The sequence below is a fragment of the Phoxinus phoxinus genome (genome assembly GCF_949152265.1).
Source record: "Phoxinus phoxinus genome assembly, chromosome: 15".
Classification (NCBI taxonomy): Eukaryota; Metazoa; Chordata; class Actinopteri; order Cypriniformes; family Leuciscidae; genus Phoxinus; species Phoxinus phoxinus.
The window spans coordinates 6,602,074-6,617,854 of NC_136890.1; positions in this window are offsets into that span (position 1 = coordinate 6,602,074).

Genomic DNA, 15,781 nt, shown 5'->3' on the forward strand with positions numbered 1-15,781 from the left:
GTTCCGGTTCTTATTCTTCTTCCTTTTTTTTCTTTTTCCGACTGGGCGTCTATGGCAGCCTATAGAACCGTTTGCGGGAAACTTATGAAAATTGGCACAGTGATAGAGGACAGCCTGAACTATCACCATAGCAAATTTGGAGTCTCCAACTCATTCCCTCTAGCGCCACCAGCTGTCCAAAGTTTCACTCATGTTTATGCTAATAACTTTTGAACCACAAGGGCTAGAAACAAAATTATTTTTTCCTCTGATTCCTGAGCTCATGACGATTCGAATGCACCATATGACGTCATTTTCCGTCATAATAGTTTTCCCGCCATTTTGAATTTTCCAAAAAACCTACTTTTTCGAACTCCTCCTAGGCCGTTGCTCCGAATTTCACGAAAAATGAACCAGATCATCTCCAGACCTTGACGACCAAAAGTTATGGAATTCAAGTTGATTCGAATTACCGTTCTCGAATACCGCGCAAATAAATTTTACGTAGCGCTTGCAAAAACAGATGTAAGGCCGTATCTCCACAACGCTTTATCGGATTCAGACCAAATTTGGTACATGTCATCACAAGCATGACCTGAGGCTACATGCTGCGTTTCGGCGCAGCGCCACCTACTGGTCCGGAGATATGAAGAATTTATGTTTTTGCTTATAACTTCTGAACGGTTTGTCCAAAAATCACAAAAGTGGTCTCGTTAGATTCAGGGCGTCGTGCTGAGTTGACTGATATCCAATTTTCCCATATCGGCCATTTTGGCTGTCGGCCATTTTTAATTATGTGCTAAAATGCTGTATTTTATGAACGCATGAACGTATCGCTACGAAACTCAGTATGGGTCATCAGTACAACGCCCTAAAGGTACTCAAAAATTTATGAGACAGCGCCACCTTTTGGTCAAAAGTTATAATGAAATTTCCAAAAATGCTAATAACTTTTGAATAAATTAGCCTATAGTAATGACACTGGTCTCAATAGATTCCTTGGGTTATGCTGAAAACATAGATACCAATTTTGCCATAGTCAATCAAAGTTCCTGTCCGCCATCTTTATTTTCTTTTAAAACCTACTTTTTCAAACTCCTCCTAGACCGAACGTCCGATTTTCACCAAAATCGGATCGTGTCATCTCCAGACTGTGCCGAGTAAAAGTTATGGATTTCGTGTCGATAGACAAAACCGTTTTTGTATACCGCAGTGGCAAAGTTGAGGCATGATGCCAAAATGACTATTCAGGCTTTATATCTGCAATGCCTTGACATATTGACACCAAACTTTGTATGTGTCATTGTCACTTCACTCTGACCACATCACATCAGTTTCGTAACTGCGCCACCTATTGGTCGAAAGTGATAATCATATTTTTAGTTATTGTATGTGATTTTTCAACCATTTTGCCAAAATTCATCTTCAAATGTCTTTAATTGCTCCTTGCTGCAGTGGGTCTCACACTCCCAGCCACTTTGGCATGTCTTGTCGTCTTGCTTGCGCTTGGCCCCGGTGATTGCTGCTTGCAGCTATATTTATTATTCTTCTTCTTCCGACTGGGCGTCTATGGCAGCCCATAGAACCGTTTCCGGGAAAGTTGTTCCGGTTTGACATTCTGATAGAGGACAGTCCCAACATCAAATACACCAATTTTGGTGTTTCTAACTCATTCCCTCTAGCGCCACCACCTGTCCAAAGTTTTAGAAATTGTATGCTAATAACTTTTGAACCGTAAGGCCTATCAACAAAATTCTTTTTTCCTCTGATTCCTGAGCTCATGCCGATTCGATTGCACTCTATGGCGTCATTTTCGTCAAAAAAATATGTCCGCCATATTGAATTGTCCAAAAAAACTACTTTTGCGAACTCGTCCTAGACGGTTTGTCCAATTCTCACCAAAATTGCACCAGATCATCTTCAGGCAGTGCCGACAAAAAGTTATGGAATTCAAGTTGATTCGCTTAACCGTTTTTGATAAACGCACAAACAAATTTTACGTAGCAGTTGCGAAAATAGACGTAAGGCTGTATCTCCGCAACACTTTATCGTATTCAGACCAAACTTGGTACATGTCATCACAAGCATAACCTGAAGCTGGGTGCAGCGTTTCGGCGCAGCGCCACCTACTGGTCCAGATATATGAAAAATTGCTATTTTGGCTTATAACTTCTGAACGGTTTGTCCAAGAATCCTAAACGTGGTCTCGTTAGATTCAGGGCGTCAGGCCGAGACGACTGATATCCAATTTTTCCAGATCGGCCATTTTGTCTGTCGGCCATTTTGAATTATGTGCTAAAATGCTGTATTTTTTGAACGCATGAACGAATTTTTACGAAACTCGGTATGAGTCATCAGTACAATGCCCTGAAGGAGCCTGAGAAGTTTCGAAACAGCGCCACCTAGTGGATACATTTTTTTTTCAAATGCTTATAACTTTGGGTGTGGTCGACTTATTCTCACGGGAGACATCTCCTTAGACTCCTGAATCGTTGCCGAGTCCAACGATACCAGACTTGCCAGGTTTCGGCATATGGTTTGTGCAGCGTTGTAATTTAGCGCTTAAAAAACATTTGGCGATATCTTCGAAACCGCTAGTCCGATCGAGACAAAACCACCGTCAGAAGTTTGGAAACATAGGTCGATAGCTATACGCCAATGCCCAAATCTCAAAATATTGATCGTAAGGGGTAGTAAAATTCAATCAAAGTCACGTGTCAGTCGTTTTTGACGTGTTTTTTCACATAAATGTCTATAACGTTGAATCTAATTGAGATATTTTCACCAAAATTGACACACAGATGCATGGGCTCAGTCTGAGGACACACAAAAAAAACTGTGGGATTGAGCCTCTTGGTGGCGCTAAAACTAAACAAAACATGAAATTCCCATTGACTTCAATGCAGTTTAGTGATGTAAAATGCTATACTTAACGAATGCATTGCTGTAACATTATGAAACTCAGTATGTGCCATCAACACCATGTCCTGAAAGTACTCAACAGATTTAAAGACAGCGCCACCTTTTGGTCAAAAGTTGTAACAAATTTTCACGAAATGCTAATAACTTTTGAATAAATTTGCCTATAGTAATGACACTGATCTCAATAGATTCATTGGGTTATGCTGAAAACATATACCAATTTTGCCATAGTCAGCCAAACTTCCTGTCCGCCATATTTATTTTCTTTTAAAACCTACTTTTTCGAACTCCTCCTAGACCGAACGTCCGATTTTCACCAAAATCGGATCGTGTCATCTCCAGACCGTGCCGAGTAAAAGTTATGGATTTCGTGTCGATAGATAAAACCGCTTTTGTATACCGCAGATGCAAAGTTGAGGCATGATGCCAAAATGACTATTCAGGCTTTATATCTGCAATGCCTTGACATATTGACACCAAACTTTGTATGTGTCATTGTCACTTCACTCTGACCACATCACATCAGTTTCGTAATTGCGCCACCTATTGGTCGAAAGTGATAATCATATTTTTAGTTAATGTATGTGATTTTTCAACCATTTTGCCAAAATTCATCTTTAAATGTCTTTAATTGCTCCTAGCTGCAGTTGGTCTCACACTCCCAGCCACTTTGGCATGTCTTGTCGTCTTGCTTGCGCTTGGCCCCGGTGATTGCTGCTTGCAGCTATATTTAGGGGCCAAGCACTGAAAGTGCGGGCACCTATTGTATCTGTTCCCGTTCTTATTAGGGGCCAAGCACTGAAGGTGCGGGCACCTATTGTATCTGTTCCCGTTCTTATTAGGGGCCAAGCACTGAAAGTGCGGAGGCACCTATTGTTTTCGTTCCGGTTCTTATTATTATTATTAGGGGCCAAGCACTGAAAGTGCGGAGGCACCTATTGTTTTCGTTCCGGTTCTTATTATTAGGGGCCAAGCACTGAAGGTGCGGGCACCTATTGTATCTGTTCCCGTACCAAAAATAATTCTTCTTCTTCTTCCGCTCTGGGAGTCTATGGCAGCCCATAGAACCGATCGCGGGAAAGTTGTAATGGTTTGACATTCGGATAGAGGACAGTCCCAACATTAAATACACCAATTTTGGTGTGTCTAAGTCATTCCCTCTAGCGCCACCAACTGTCCAAAGTTTCACTCATGTTTATTCTAATAACTTTTGAACCACAAGGGCTAGAAACAAAATTATTTTTTCCTCTGATTCCTGACCTCGTGACGATTCGATTGCACCCAATGACGTCATTTTGCGCCATGAAAAGTTTTCCGCCATTTTGAATTTTCCGAAAAAGCTACTTTTTCGAACTCCTCCTAGGCCGTTGCTCCAATTTCCATGAAAATTGAATCAGATCATCTACAGACCATGCCGACAAAACGTTATGGAATTCAAGTTGATTCGCTTAGCAATTTTCGAAAAAACCCACAAACAAATTTTACGTAGCGCTTGCGAAAACAGACGTAAGGCTGTATCTCCGCAACGCTTTGTTGGATTCAGACCAAATTTGCCACATGTCATCACAAGCATGACTTGAGGCTACATGCTGCGTTTCGGCGCAGCGCCACCTACTGGTCCGGAGATATGAAAAATGGCTATTTTTGCTTATAACTTCTGAACAGTTTGCCCAAAAATCATCAAATTGGTCTCGTTAGATTCAGGCCAACATGCTGAGTCGACTGATATCCAATTTTACCATGTCGGCCATTTTGGCTGTCGGCCATTTTGAATTTTGTGCTAAAATGCTGTATTTTAAGAACGCATGAATGGATTGTTACGAAACATGGTATGGGTCATCAGCACGATGCCCTGAAGGAGCGTGAGAAGTTTCGAAACAGCGCCACCTTGTGGTCAAAAGTTATAACAACATTTCCAAAAAGGCTAATAACCTTTGAAGACATCTGCCTATTGAAATGCCACTGGTCTCAATAGATTCGCTGGGTCACGCTGAGAACATAGATACCAAGTTTGCCATATTTGGCCGAACTTCCTGTCCGCCATCTTGATTTTCAGTCAAAACCTACTTTGTCGAACTCCTCCTAGACCGTTTGTCCGATTTTCACCAAAATCGAATCGTATCATCTCCACACTGTACCGACAAAAAGTTATGGAATTCGTGTTGATTCGTCAAACCGTTCTCAAATACCGCGCAAACAAATTTTACGTTGTGCTACAGCTACAGATTTAGTGCAAAAGTACTACATCGCCCATAACTCCTAGAGTCCGTTTGTCCTAGACTCAAGTGTCTCACACCACTGTGATCCCTGGCTCAAGGCGGACAAAATGGCTATCTCCAATTTCGATTTAGGCCAGAAAAATTTTCTGCTATGTCGAATTTTGTCCGAAACCTACTTTTGCAAACTAGTCCTAGGTTTTTCACCAGATCGGAACCAAACCAGTCTAGGACATTTCTCTGGACTCTCTAGATCAATAAATATCGAAAAAAAAGTTGAACTTTTGCATTTGGGTGGCTGTAACAGGGTCATTTAGAAAAGGGGCGTGGCAAAATACACTAAAAAGCCTATAAATCCCATATGAAAATTCAGAACTTCACCAAAATTGATGAGCATATGTGTCAGAACATGGTGAGGAAGCATGCAGAGTTTCATGGAGATCGGACCATAGGTGGCGCTGTAACTGGCAAAAAGCCTTCAATCTTATTAGGGGTTCAAGCATGAAATGCTGAAACCCTATTGTAATTAAGGATTCGTAAAACGCATCGTGCAGGCCAAACCGTAAGGCCTAGAGACGTGAAACCTGGCCAGATGGTAGGCCTCAATTTGGGGACAACCTATCAGAGTATGACCCCGAATGGCCCATAGGTGGCGCTACAGCAACCAAAAGTTCAAAATTGATCATAGCTCTTAGACCGTTTGTCCCAGGATCAAGTGCCCCAAATCGTTGGAATCCTTGGCTCAAGGCGGACAAAATGGCCATCTCCGATTTCGATTTAGGCCAGAAAAAAATTCTGCTATGTCGAATTTTGTCCAAAACCTACTTTTGCGAACTAGTCCCTGGTTTTTCGCCCGACCGGAGCCAAACCAGTCTAGGACATTTCTCTGGACTCTCTCGATCAATAGTTTTTGAAAAAAAGTAGAATTTTTGCATTTGGTTGGCTATAACAGGGTCATTTGGAAAATGGGCGGGGCAAAATACAGTCAAAAGCCTATAAATCCTAAACAAAAACTCAGAACATCACGAAAATCGCTGAGCATATGTGTCATGACATGGTGAACAAGCGTGCCGAGTTTCATGCAGATCGGACCATAGGTGGCGCTATAAATGGCAAAAAGGTTCCCTTATTATTAGGGGCCAAGCACTGAAGGTGCGGGCACCTATTGTATCTGTTCCCGTACCAAAAATAATTCTTCTTCTTCTTCCGCTCTGGGAGTCTATGGCAGCCCATAGAACCGATCGCGGGAAAGTTGTAATGGTTTGACACAATCGGATAGAGGACAGTCCCAACATTAAATACACCAATTTTGGTGTGTCTAAGTCATTCCCTCTAGCGCCACCAACTGTCCAAAGTTTCACTCATGTTTATTCTAATAACTTTTGAACCACAAGGGCTAGAAACAAAATTATTTTTTCCTCTGATTCCTGACCTCGTGACGATTCGATTGCACCCAATGACGTCATTTTGCGCCATGAAAAGTTTTCCGCCATTTTGAATTTTCCGAAAAAGCTACTTTTTCGAACTCCTCCTAGGCCGTTGCTCCAATTTCCATGAAAATTGAATCAGATCATCTACAGACCATGCCGACAAAACGTTATGGAATTCAAGTTGATTCGCTTAGCAATTTTCGAAAAAACCCACAAACAAATTTTACGTAGCGCTTGCGAAAACAGACGTAAGGCTGTATCTCCGCAACGCTTTGTTGGATTCAGACCAAATTTGCCACATGTCATCACAAGCATGACTTGAGGCTACATGCTGCGTTTCGGCGCAGCGCCACCTACTGGTCCGGAGATATGAAAAATGGCTATTTTTGCTTATAACTTCTGAACAGTTTGCCCAAAAATCATCAAATTGGTCTCGTTAGATTCAGGCCAACATGCTGAGTCGACTGATATCCAATTTTACCATGTCGGCCATTTTGGCTGTCGGCCATTTTGAATTTTGTGCTAAAATGCTGTATTTTAAGAACGCATGAATGGATTGTTACGAAACATGGTATGGGTCATCAGCACGATGCCCTGAAGGAGCGTGAGAAGTTTCGAAACAGCGCCACCTTGTGGTCAAAAGTTATAACAACATTTCCAAAAAGGCTAATAACCTTTGAAGACATCTGCCTATTGAAATGCCACTGGTCTCAATAGATTCGCTGGGTCACGCTGAGAACATAGATACCAAGTTTGCCATATTTGGCCGAACTTCCTGTCCGCCATCTTGATTTTCAGTCAAAACCTACTTTGTCGAACTCCTCCTAGACCGTTTGTCCGATTTTCACCAAAATCGAATCGTATCATCTCCACACTGTACCGACAAAAAGTTATGGAATTCGTGTTGATTCGTCAAACCGTTCTCAAATACCGCGCAAACAAATTTTACGTTGTGCTACAGCTACAGATTTAGTGCAAAAGTACTACATCGCCCATAACTCCTAGAGTCCGTTTGTCCTAGACTCAAGTGTCTCACACCACTGTGATCCCTGGCTCAAGGCGGACAAAATGGCTATCTCCAATTTCGATTTAGGCCAGAAAAATTTTCTGCTATGTCGAATTTTGTCCGAAACCTACTTTTGCAAACTAGTCCTAGGTTTTTCACCAGATCGGAACCAAACCAGTCTAGGACATTTCTCTGGACTCTCTAGATCAATAAATATCGAAAAAAAAGTTGAACTTTTGCATTTGGGTGGCTGTAACAGGGTCATTTAGAAAAGGGGCGTGGCAAAATACACTAAAAAGCCTATAAATCCCATATGAAAATTCAGAACTTCACCAAAATTGATGAGCATATGTGTCAGAACATGGTGAGGAAGCATGCAGAGTTTCATGGAGATCGGACCATAGGTGGCGCTGTAACTGGCAAAAAGCCTTCAATCTTATTAGGGGTTCAAGCATGAAATGCTGAAACCCTATTGTAATTAAGGATTCGTAAAACGCATCGTGCAGGCCAAACCGTAAGGCCTAGAGACGTGAAACCTGGCCAGATGGTAGGCCTCAATTTGGGGACAACCTATCAGAGTATGACCCCGAATGGCCCATAGGTGGCGCTACAGCAACCAAAAGTTCAAAATTGATCATAGCTCTTAGACCGTTTGTCCCAGGATCAAGTGCCCCAAATCGTTGGAATCCTTGGCTCAAGGCGGACAAAATGGCCATCTCCGATTTCGATTTAGGCCAGAAAAAAATTCTGCTATGTCGAATTTTGTCCAAAACCTACTTTTGCGAACTAGTCCCTGGTTTTTCGCCCGACCGGAGCCAAACCAGTCTAGGACATTTCTCTGGACTCTCTCGATCAATAGTTTTTGAAAAAAAGTAGAATTTTTGCATTTGGTTGGCTATAACAGGGTCATTTGGAAAATGGGCGGGGCAAAATACAGTCAAAAGCCTATAAATCCTAAACAAAAACTCAGAACATCACGAAAATCGCTGAGCATATGTGTCATGACATGGTGAACAAGCGTGCCGAGTTTCATGCAGATCGGACCATAGGTGGCGCTATAAATGGCAAAAAGGTTCCCTTATTATTAGGGGCCAAGCACTGAAGGTGCGGGCACCTATTGTATCTGTTCCCGTACCAAAAATAATTCTTCTTCTTCTTCCGCTCTGGGAGTCTATGGCAGCCCATAGAACCGATCGCGGGAAAGTTGTAATGGTTTGACATTCGGATAGAGGACAGTCCCAACATTAAATACACCAATTTTGGTGTGTCTAAGTCATTCCCTCTAGCGCCACCAACTGTCCAAAGTTTCACTCATGTTTATTCTAATAACTTTTGAACCACAAGGGCTAGAAACAAAATTATTTTTTCCTCTGATTCCTGACCTCGTGACGATTCGATTGCACCCAATGACGTCATTTTGCGCCATGAAAAGTTTTCCGCCATTTTGAATTTTCCGAAAAAGCTACTTTTTCGAACTCCTCCTAGGCCGTTGCTCCAATTTCCATGAAAATTGAATCAGATCATCTACAGACCATGCCGACAAAAAGTTATGGAATTCAAGTTGATTCGCTTAGCAATTTTCGAAAAAACCCACAAACAAATTTTACGTAGCGCTTGCGAAAACAGACGTAAGGCTGTATCTCCGCAACGCTTTGTTGGATTCAGACCAAATTTGCCACATGTCATCACAAGCATGACTTGAGGCTACATGCTGCGTTTCGGCGCAGCGCCACCTACTGGTCCGGAGATATGAAAAATGGCTATTTTTGCTTATAACTTCTGAACAGTTTGCCCAAAAATCATCAAATTGGTCTCGTTAGATTCAGGCCAACATGCTGAGTCGACTGATATCCAATTTTACCATGTCGGCCATTTTGGCTGTCGGCCATTTTGAATTTTGTGCTAAAATGCTGTATTTTAAGAACGCATGAATGGATTGTTACGAAACATGGTATGGGTCATCAGCACGATGCCCTGAAGGAGCGTGAGAAGTTTCGAAACAGCGCCACCTTGTGGTCAAAAGTTATAACAACATTTCCAAAAAGGCTAATAACCTTTGAATACATCTGCCTATTGAAATGCCACTGGTCTCAATAGATTCGCTGGGTCACGCTGAGAACATAGATACCAAGTTTGCCATATTTGGCCGAACTTCCTGTCCGCCATCTTGATTTTCAGTCAAAACCTACTTTGTCGAACTCCTCCTAGACCGTTTGTCCGATTTTCACCAAAATCGAATCGTATCATCTCCACACTGTACCGACAAAAAGTTATGGAATTCGTGTTGATTCGTCAAACCGTTCTCAAATACCGCGCAAACAAATTTTACGTTGTGCTACAGCTACAGATTTAGTGCAAAAGTACTACATCGCCCATAACTCCTAGAGTCCGTTTGTCCTAGACTCAAGTGTCTCACACCACTGTGATCCCTGGCTCAAGGCGGACAAAATGGCTATCTCCAATTTCGATTTAGGCCAGAAAAATTTTCTGCTATGTCGAATTTTGTCCGAAACCTACTTTTGCAAACTAGTCCTAGGTTTTTCACCAGATCGGAACCAAACCAGTCTAGGACATTTCTCTGGACTCTCTAGATCAATAAATATCGAAAAAAAAGTTGAACTTTTGCATTTGGGTGGCTGTAACAGGGTCATTTAGAAAAGGGGCGTGGCAAAATACACTAAAAAGCCTATAAATCCCATATGAAAATTCAGAACTTCACCAAAATTGATGAGCATATGTGTCAGAACATGGTGAGGAAGCATGCAGAGTTTCATGGAGATCGGACCATAGGTGGCGCTGTAACTGGCAAAAAGCCTTCAATCTTATTAGGGGTTCAAGCATGAAATGCTGAAACCCTATTGTAATTAAGGATTCGTAAAACGCATCGTGCAGGCCAAACCGTAAGGCCTAGAGACGTGAAACCTGGCCAGATGGTAGGCCTCAATTTGGGGACAACCTATCAGAGTATGACCCCGAATGGCCCATAGGTGGCGCTACAGCAACCAAAAGTTCAAAATTGATCATAGCTCTTAGACCGTTTGTCCCAGGATCAAGTGCCCCAAATCGTTGGAATCCTTGGCTCAAGGCGGACAAAATGGCCATCTCCGATTTCGATTTAGGCCAGAAAAAAATTCTGCTATGTCGAATTTTGTCCAAAACCTACTTTTGCGAACTAGTCCCTGGTTTTTCGCCCGACCGGAGCCAAACCAGTCTAGGACATTTCTCTGGACTCTCTCGATCAATAGTTTTTGAAAAAAAGTAGAATTTTTGCATTTGGTTGGCTATAACAGGGTCATTTGGAAAATGGGCGGGGCAAAATACAGTCAAAAGCCTATAAATCCTAAACAAAAACTCAGAACATCACGAAAATCGCTGAGCATATGTGTCATGACATGGTGAACAAGCGTGCCGAGTTTCATGCAGATCGGACCATAGGTGGCGCTATAAATGGCAAAAAGGTTCCCTTATTATTAGGGGCCAAGCACTGAAGGTGCGGGCACCTATTGTATCTGTTCCCGTACCAAAAATAATTCTTCTTCTTCTTCCGCTCTGGGAGTCTATGGCAGCCCATAGAACCGATCGCGGGAAAGTTGTAATGGTTTGACATTCGGATAGAGGACAGTCCCAACATTAAATACACCAATTTTGGTGTGTCTAAGTCATTCCCTCTAGCGCCACCAACTGTCCAAAGTTTCACTCATGTTTATTCTAATAACTTTTGAACCACAAGGGCTAGAAACAAAATTATTTTTTCCTCTGATTCCTGACCTCGTGACGATTCGATTGCACCCAATGACGTCATTTTGCGCCATGAAAAGTTTTCCGCCATTTTGAATTTTCCGAAAAAGCTACTTTTTCGAACTCCTCCTAGGCCGTTGCTCCAATTTCCATGAAAATTGAATCAGATCATCTACAGACCATGCCGACAAAAAGTTATGGAATTCAAGTTGATTCGCTTAGCAATTTTCGAAAAAACCCACAAACAAATTTTACGTAGCGCTTGCGAAAACAGACGTAAGGCTGTATCTCCGCAACGCTTTGTTGGATTCAGACCAAATTTGCCACATGTCATCACAAGCATGACTTGAGGCTACATGCTGCGTTTCGGCGCAGCGCCACCTACTGGTCCGGAGATATGAAAAATGGCTATTTTTGCTTATAACTTCTGAACAGTTTGCCCAAAAATCATCAAATTGGTCTCGTTAGATTCAGGCCAACATGCTGAGTCGACTGATATCCAATTTTACCATGTCGGCCATTTTGGCTGTCGGCCATTTTGAATTTTGTGCTAAAATGCTGTATTTTAAGAACGCATGAATGGATTGTTACGAAACATGGTATGGGTCATCAGCACGATGCCCTGAAGGAGCGTGAGAAGTTTCGAAACAGCGCCACCTTGTGGTCAAAAGTTATAACAACATTTCCAAAAAGGCTAATAACCTTTGAAGACATCTGCCTATTGAAATGCCACTGGTCTCAATAGATTCGCTGGGTCACGCTGAGAACATAGATACCAAGTTTGCCATATTTGGCCGAACTTCCTGTCCGCCATCTTGATTTTCAGTCAAAACCTACTTTGTCGAACTCCTCCTAGACCGTTTGTCCGATTTTCACCAAAATCGAATCGTATCATCTCCACACTGTACCGACAAAAAGTTATGGAATTCGTGTTGATTCGTCAAACCGTTCTCAAATACCGCGCAAACAAATTTTACGTTGTGCTACAGCTACAGATTTAGTGCAAAAGTACTACATCGCCCATAACTCCTAGAGTCCGTTTGTCCTAGACTCAAGTGTCTCACACCACTGTGATCCCTGGCTCAAGGCGGACAAAATGGCTATCTCCAATTTCGATTTAGGCCAGAAAAATTTTCTGCTATGTCGAATTTTGTCCGAAACCTACTTTTGCAAACTAGTCCTAGGTTTTTCACCAGATCGGAACCAAACCAGTCTAGGACATTTCTCTGGACTCTCTAGATCAATAAATATCGAAAAAAAAGTTGAACTTTTGCATTTGGGTGGCTGTAACAGGGTCATTTAGAAAAGGGGCGTGGCAAAATACACTAAAAAGCCTATAAATCCCATATGAAAATTCAGAACTTCACCAAAATTGATGAGCATATGTGTCAGAACATGGTGAGGAAGCATGCAGAGTTTCATGGAGATCGGACCATAGGTGGCGCTGTAACTGGCAAAAAGCCTTCAATCTTATTAGGGGTTCAAGCATGAAATGCTGAAACCCTATTGTAATTAAGGATTCGTAAAACGCATCGTGCAGGCCAAACCGTAAGGCCTAGAGACGTGAAACCTGGCCAGATGGTAGGCCTCAATTTGGGGACAACCTATCAGAGTATGACCCCGAATGGCCCATAGGTGGCGCTACAGCAACCAAAAGTTCAAAATTGATCATAGCTCTTAGACCGTTTGTCCCAGGATCAAGTGCCCCAAATCGTTGGAATCCTTGGCTCAAGGCGGACAAAATGGCCATCTCCGATTTCGATTTAGGCCAGAAAAAAATTCTGCTATGTCGAATTTTGTCCAAAACCTACTTTTGCGAACTAGTCCCTGGTTTTTCGCCCGACCGGAGCCAAACCAGTCTAGGACATTTCTCTGGACTCTCTCGATCAATAGTTTTTGAAAAAAAGTAGAATTTTTGCATTTGGTTGGCTATAACAGGGTCATTTGGAAAATGGGCGGGGCAAAATACAGTCAAAAGCCTATAAATCCTAAACAAAAACTCAGAACATCACGAAAATCGCTGAGCATATGTGTCATGACATGGTGAACAAGCGTGCCGAGTTTCATGCAGATCGGACCATAGGTGGCGCTATAAATGGCAAAAAGGTTCCCTTATTATTAGGGGCCAAGCACTGAAGGTGCGGGCACCTATTGTATCTGTTCCCGTACCAAAAATAATTCTTCTTCTTCTTCCGCTCTGGGAGTCTATGGCAGCCCATAGAACCGATCGCGGGAAAGTTGTAATGGTTTGACACAATCGGATAGAGGACAGTCCCAACATTAAATACACCAATTTTGGTGTGTCTAAGTCATTCCCTCTAGCGCCACCAACTGTCCAAAGTTTCACTCATGTTTATTCTAATAACTTTTGAACCACAAGGGCTAGAAACAAAATTATTTTTTCCTCTGATTCCTGACCTCGTGACGATTCGATTGCACCCAATGACGTCATTTTGCGCCATGAAAAGTTTTCCGCCATTTTGAATTTTCCGAAAAAGCTACTTTTTCGAACTCCTCCTAGGCCGTTGCTCCAATTTCCATGAAAATTGAATCAGATCATCTACAGACCATGCCGACAAAACGTTATGGAATTCAAGTTGATTCGCTTAGCAATTTTCGAAAAAACCCACAAACAAATTTTACGTAGCGCTTGCGAAAACAGACGTAAGGCTGTATCTCCGCAACGCTTTGTTGGATTCAGACCAAATTTGCCACATGTCATCACAAGCATGACTTGAGGCTACATGCTGCGTTTCGGCGCAGCGCCACCTACTGGTCCGGAGATATGAAAAATGGCTATTTTTGCTTATAACTTCTGAACAGTTTGCCCAAAAATCATCAAATTGGTCTCGTTAGATTCAGGCCAACATGCTGAGTCGACTGATATCCAATTTTACCATGTCGGCCATTTTGGCTGTCGGCCATTTTGAATTTTGTGCTAAAATGCTGTATTTTAAGAACGCATGAATGGATTGTTACGAAACATGGTATGGGTCATCAGCACGATGCCCTGAAGGAGCGTGAGAAGTTTCGAAACAGCGCCACCTTGTGGTCAAAAGTTATAACAACATTTCCAAAAAGGCTAATAACCTTTGAAGACATCTGCCTATTGAAATGCCACTGGTCTCAATAGATTCGCTGGGTCACGCTGAGAACATAGATACCAAGTTTGCCATATTTGGCCGAACTTCCTGTCCGCCATCTTGATTTTCAGTCAAAACCTACTTTGTCGAACTCCTCCTAGACCGTTTGTCCGATTTTCACCAAAATCGAATCGTATCATCTCCACACTGTACCGACAAAAAGTTATGGAATTCGTGTTGATTCGTCAAACCGTTCTCAAATACCGCGCAAACAAATTTTACGTTGTGCTACAGCTACAGATTTAGTGCAAAAGTACTACATCGCCCATAACTCCTAGAGTCCGTTTGTCCTAGACTCAAGTGTCTCACACCACTGTGATCCCTGGCTCAAGGCGGACAAAATGGCTATCTCCAATTTCGATTTAGGCCAGAAAAATTTTCTGCTATGTCGAATTTTGTCCGAAACCTACTTTTGCAAACTAGTCCTAGGTTTTTCACCAGATCGGAACCAAACCAGTCTAGGACATTTCTCTGGACTCTCTAGATCAATAAATATCGAAAAAAAAGTTGAACTTTTGCATTTGGGTGGCTGTAACAGGGTCATTTAGAAAAGGGGCGTGGCAAAATACACTAAAAAGCCTATAAATCCCATATGAAAATTCAGAACTTCACCAAAATTGATGAGCATATGTGTCAGAACATGGTGAGGAAGCATGCAGAGTTTCATGGAGATCGGACCATAGGTGGCGCTGTAACTGGCAAAAAGCCTTCAATCTTATTAGGGGTTCAAGCATGAAATGCTGAAACCCTATTGTAATTAAGGATTCGTAAAACGCATCGTGCAGGCCAAACCGTAAGGCCTAGAGACGTGAAACCTGGCCAGATGGTAGGCCTCAATTTGGGGACAACCTATCAGAGTATGACCCCGAATGGCCCATAGGTGGCGCTACAGCAACCAAAAGTTCAAAATTGATCATAGCTCTTAGACCGTTTGTCCCAGGATCAAGTGCCCCAAATCGTTGGAATCCTTGGCTCAAGGCGGACAAAATGGCCATCTCCGATTTCGATTTAGGCCAGAAAAAAATTCTGCTATGTCGAATTTTGTCCAAAACCTACTTTTGCGAACTAGTCCCTGGTTTTTCGCCCGACCGGAGCCAAACCAGTCTAGGACATTTCTCTGGACTCTCTCGATCAATAGTTTTTGAAAAAAAGTAGAATTTTTGCATTTGGTTGGCTATAACAGGGTCATTTGGAAAATGGGCGGGGCAAAATACAGTCAAAAGCCTATAAATCCTAAACAAAAACTCAGAACATCACGAAAATCGCTGAGCATATGTGTCATGACATGGTGAACAAGCGTGCCGAGTTTCATGCAGATCGGACCATAGGTGGCGCTATAAATGGCAA